The following is a 6,252-nucleotide window of genomic DNA, read 5'->3' on the forward strand; positions in this document are numbered from 1 at the left end:
CCCCCCCCCCCCCCCCCTCATTTTTCTCTGCTTGGATGCTGCTACTCTAAGCTGCACTCAGACCAGCATTTACAGGCGACTGGACATATACTCAGAGCTGAAATCAGATGTCTTTAACTAGATTAATGTGAGGATTTGGCAAACATGACCATTTAAAATGATTGACTTTGAAATAATACCAACACTTTATGATGATGGAATTTGGCTAATTGATGTCTTGGCACAGATTTTTTCACACACCTCCAGCCCTGAGGCCATTAATGTGACTTTTCATTGGAGGCAGGCAGTATCATAGTGCGTGTCAATGGCCCACCGACCTCCGTTTTGTCTGCACGACCCATGCAGCTGCTGAGAAGCGCAATAAGGCAGAGGTAATAAATCTTGGACGCTCTCCTCCTCCACAGTCATCCACCTGCTCTCAGTCGACGGCTCACGCAGGGGGTTTTGTTCAGAGGAGGGAAGCAGAGGAGCACAATGCAACATGCAGGAGGCGGGATGCAGAACATCTGCCTCTGCATTCAGTGACCCACTGCGATCTGTGGCTGCAGATGTTGCACAGATCTGCACACAGAGACAAGAAGCAGAGCAAACATGAGAGGAGCTGCTGCAGACTCACTGCAGTAACACAAACTCCTGGTGTCGTCTCATCTGTGAGCTTCCTGCTGCTGTCAGCTCCGTGCTGCTGCTGCTGCTCTTTATATGGAGAAAATAACACGGGGGAGACGCTAAAGGAAGGCAGTCAGAAAAAAAGAATAAAACACACACACAAATCCAGAATACTACAACGAATTATAAATACTAAAATGTTTTTTTTTTTCATAAAATTGATCTTTTACATTTTATTTTCCTGTCGTGAGTTCATTTAAATGCAGTTTCTTCTGGTTTTCTATATTTGTGTTCATTTTTGTTGAGCTTTCTGAACACTTTTTGGTTCTGTGGTTTCCTCAAACACAGTATTTCTACATTTTGTGCACTGAAATGTTTTATTTTTTTATTTTAAACTTTCAAGTTCAGGTTTTTAAGTGTGTTATAGTTTGGGGCAATACACACACACACACACACACACACACACATATACATATATATATATATATATATATATATATACTGTATATATATATATTTTTTTCAGAATAATTCACAAACTAATAAAGACTTCACAGTATAGAGAATTTTTCTAAATAAGTTTTTGTTCTTATTCAAAGGTTCAAGTTTATTTTGATTAAACTGGATCATTTTATAAAACTATTAACACCAAATGTGTTCTTTTCTCTCTTTTTTTCTTTTTCTCTTTTCTTGTTCTCTAAAACTAAACTGCTCAGTTTAAAGCACAAAAAAAGAAACTGTCCAGATGACCTGACTGAAAAATGTTGGATTGTATACCTGGATTATTGAGCATGGACTTTGTTGTTTTCAACCAGTTTGACACGACTGACAAAAAGGAAGAGGGTCGGCAATGTAGGAGGTGGCGTACCAAAGACACCGTCTTAGCACCAACATAACTGGTTTGTTCCACTTTGGAGTAAGCTGTTGGGGGAAGAATCAGTTTTGTTGTGTGTTTCCTTGACTGATGAAGACTTCTGGATCGAAGGCGAAATGTTTCAGCACAAAAAAGAAACTGTCCAGATGACCTGACTGAAAAATGTTGAATTGCATACCTGGATTATTGAGCATGGACTTTGTTGCTCAGTTTAAAGATCAGGTTCTTATACTTTAGAAAAATGGTAAAACTACGCAACCCTTCTAGGATCAATTTGAAACCATCAAACCAACGTAAAACCACCAACATGCCCACTGATAAGTTGCCAACGCTCTACGGGAAAGATTTAATCCAATCTGTTGGACAGAAACTTTGAACCTGTTGTAGTATGACATATTCTGAGATATATTCATACATTAAACGGGTTCACTCATCTTTCTGGACTGGATAAAACGTGCATTGAATTTAATGAAATGTAACGTGAGACGTCATTTTTCTTTGACCCATCAAAATGAATGCGGTCATTTATTTTACAGAATCAAAGTTTAACATCAAACATTTACATTAATTTGGCAGAATATGAAAACAACAACATAATTAATCAGCTTTTACAACCAGGAAACCATACGGCCATGGTTTTCCGTTGTTACACCACAGACATTAATGAAAACATCTGGATTAATTTTCTAGCAGATAGGAGAGTTAAAGATGGAAAGATGAAGTTTATCTGAGAGAGATGTGTGAGGGAATTTGTCTGTTTTAACCAGAACAGCACGCTCCATTGAAATCAGCTTGGCCAACGGTACGCTTGGTCGAAATAGAACTTTTACCTTGCAGACGATAGCTTCAGCGTCGGTGTAGAGCTCTTCTTTTGACTCTTTTCAGCGTCTCCGTGAGAACAGCTAAAACCTTAGGAGTCGTGTGAGGTTATCCAAACAGAAGTTATAATTCCCAAAATCGTCTCTAGTTCAGCTTGTTTGGTTTAGCAGCATCCATGAATGCCTGCGGTTGCATTCACGGACTCCCAAACTCCCTGCACTCTGGATTCCACAACTCTTGAACTCTACTGTTGAACTGGGAAGTTGCCACATTTAAACGGGCTATACTTCCGGTTCATTTGAGAGCCTCTGATTGGTGGATGGACCAGAACAGAGGTGTGGTTTGTGATGTAAGGTGTTATGGAAAGTCAAGGATAGAGATTAAGATTGTTTAAGAACAGACAGAAAGATTGTTGGAGAAAACCAGTCTTAGTGGCGTCTCTACTCAGTATCTTGCTGTAAAAGTTAAACATGACATTTCTTTTCAGTAAACTTCTTAGTTGACGGAAACCTGAACTCTAACACACTTACAAACTTGCTCACTTTCAAAGCAGACGATCAAGAAATTGAATCATTACTCTGTAATGTACTCTAACTTGATTTCACTTTGAATTGAGGAATAAAAATCATTACTACTGTTTAAGTAAATAAAAATGAGTGGTTCACTTCAACATGTAAACATTGTTTGAACTAACACAATTTGATTATCAAAACATTTGTAAAATAGTAATGATCATAGAGAATTGTCTTTTTCCACTTGATTAATTCAAGACAGAAAGTCTCAGGATGGGTCAAACTGTATTTCTGGATTCAAATCAATGAAATGACAGTTTCTGTCCATCTGGTCAGTTTTGACATCAGGCTTAGTCCACTACACTGTGGGCATGTGCAAGTGTTCCTTTGTCCACACCAGAAACAAAGCTGGACACATCTTCTACACATGGACTCCTTAAAAAAACAAAAAACAAACATAATTTGTTTCTTCAGTTTAGCAATTCGTACTGATTTTTATTTAACCCTCAACATCTGGCAGGATCCCTAAGAGTCCATATTTTTTCTGTATTTCATGTTCATCCAAACCTGAAAAATACTAAAAAACTGATTCCATACTTCTTCCAGTCTGTGTTGTTTTATTTTATAGCTTAGTTCAACTTCAGAAAAATGTGAAAACAATATTAGAGTTTAAATGATCACATTTAAATGAGAGGACAGCCTCACCATTGAAGTCTACAGGAAACCACACAGACCAGTACCTTCGATTTGACTCACCACCCACTGGAACACAAACTCTCTGTCATCAGAACTTTACAGCATCGGGCTGAACACGTCCCCCCGAAGACAGCAGGGACGGAAAAGGAACATCAAAAACACTCTCCAAGCAACGAGGCTTTTGTCAAGTCAGCGAGGAAATCTACGAAACACACCACTGAACAGAACCAGGAGAAGAACAGATGGAGAACATCGTCCTCCCTTATGTTGCTGGAGTATCTGAGAAACTCAGGAGTTTCTCCAAACACAACATCCCGGTACATTTCAAACCCAACAGGACTCTCAGGCAGAGGCTGGTCCACACTAAGGACTAAACACTCAAACAGAGTGGTGTGGTGTCTGCAGTCCAGTGAACGTCCACATCTCTACAGTGGAGAAACTGAACAGCTTCTCCACAGACGCATGGCTCAACTCAGGAGAACCAGCTCCTCGGGACAAGACTCAGCTGTTCACCTGCAGCTCAAGGATAAGGGACACTCCTTTGAGGACCAAAGTGTTCACATTTGAAGGAAACCATTTATGTAAAATGAGAGAAACCAACTTTAAACAGAGGAGGAGGTCTCAGATTTTATCTGTCAAAAACTTATAATGCAGCTTTAGGCCTCATTTTCACACTTATCAGGAATTTCATCCATGTGACCAGAGTCCATCTGTGTCTCAGACGAACAAAGACCCTAACGAACCCCTATTGTGAGGAGTGATAGGGCAATCTGCATATGTATCCAGCTTCCCTCAGCTTTATAACTCGAACCCCACACACTCTGTTCTTTGAGCAGGCTCCTCGGATGAGAAGCGAAACGTCTTCAGTTACAAAATAAAGCTCAGATGTTTCAGTCTTGAACTTTTTTTTTTATTTAAATGATCACAAATAAAACCATAAATCAAGTTATCTGGAGCAGGTTTGTGTTTAGTTCATCAGTTTGGAAATTATTTTTTTCCCTCAGTCTTTTTGAGTGGGCGCGCGGGGACGTACCCAGTTGTCCATCTCGTAAGTGATGCAGGCGGTTCCAGTGGACGAGAAATAAATCTCAATTATAGACGCCATGCGCGTTTTCCCAAAGGGACATATTCAAAAAGGAAAGAAGCTGAGATCTATTAATACTATTCAAAAGCAACGCGATACAAAACGTGTCAGCACTTGACGAAAGATCGTTGTCGTCTCTCTGGAGTGGCTCCAGACGTGCTCGCTGCTCAACATTCAGATGTTCTCAGATAATATCCACCACCGACAGTCAATGGCTTTTAATTACCGGGGTGCAGACACTTGATGCAGGTCAATGTGGAACAACCGTTTCTCTGCCTGTTGGGTAATTGTCTCCCAGATCTCATTAACAGCCAGTGGGAGTGGGGAAGCAAAAAGAGGGCGATGTAAAAAAATAAATAAAAACTAACACGGGAGAGCAGAGCACAGATGTGGGTACAAAAAGTAGAGCGGAGAATCTGTGTAAAACCAGCTCAGCCAGAGATTTGTACACAACGTTGACATTTTTAGCAGCTCATCCTTTCCAGGCTTCAGCACAAAAACGAAGAATGTTTGCATCAATAAATCAATTTATTTAAAAGAATATGTTACATTTTCTTTACAGTAAGTTACGCATCTGGTTCCATTTTACATTTGCACACGACAAAAAGGGTTTGCAGCTTGTTAAGTCTCCATCGTTGTCAGATTCGAGAGCCGTCAGCTGAACTGAACACTGTTGCGTCGAAATAAATAACATTTTCCGTAGACGGAACAAGAAGACAAAAGGAGGAAAAGGGGAAACGTGGTGGAGAGCTGAAGAAGGCGCGCTTCAGGGTGTCAGAAAATCGACAATGCTCGACTTGGTTCAGTAAACAGACAAGAACCCAACTAAATGGATTCGGCCTCCAGGACTGCACGTTCAATCTTTCAATTAAAGGATCCATAGTTTCCATTAAAACGCCTGCATGATCCCACAAAGGTCTGTTTTAGCACATTAATCAGCTTGTGAGCTGCACCGGGACAAGCGTTCATGGATGTGAACTCTAAAAATGCTTGTAGATGGTAAAACATCAGAGTACCACTTTACAGTAAGACTCCCCTTATAGATGGATAACAGTTTACATATACGTTATTAGTTCCTCTATAAACACTTTATAAATCATTAATAACTGTTTATTGTGCATTAATTAAGGGTGACAGAGGCAAAACTGACCAGATTCTTGCCAAATAGTGATCCAAATCTGTTCACCTATGTATTTCATCTAGAGTTGTTATAGTACACATATCAGACCAAGTTACTGCTTTGTAAGCACAATAAGCATTTGTAAACCTATTTCTTTAGCATATTGTATTCTATCACTGCATTATAAGTATCTACAGCTAATATCATATCCTAAAAAAAAAAATAGATTTACAAATGCTAATTGTGCTCACAAGGTAGTAACTTAGTCTGAAATGTTTAATATAACAACTCTAGATGAAATATATAGGTGAACAGATCTGGATCAATATTTGGCAATAAACTGGTCAGTTTTGTCTCTTTCTCGCCCTCAATGCATAATAAACTATTATTAATATTTATAGTGTCTATAAACTATTTGTTAGCCATATATAAGGGGAGCTTTATTGTAAAGTGGTACCAAAATAAGACTAATGTCCTGATTACCTGCGGAGGAAAAGTTGGACTTTCAATGGATAGTTTCATTATTTTTCAGTGGGGTTCT

The sequence above is a fragment of the Nematolebias whitei genome, chromosome 5 (assembly GCF_014905685.2).
Source record: "Nematolebias whitei isolate Nwh7 chromosome 5, NemWhi1, whole genome shotgun sequence".
NCBI lineage: Eukaryota > Metazoa > Chordata > Actinopteri > Cyprinodontiformes > Rivulidae > Nematolebias > Nematolebias whitei.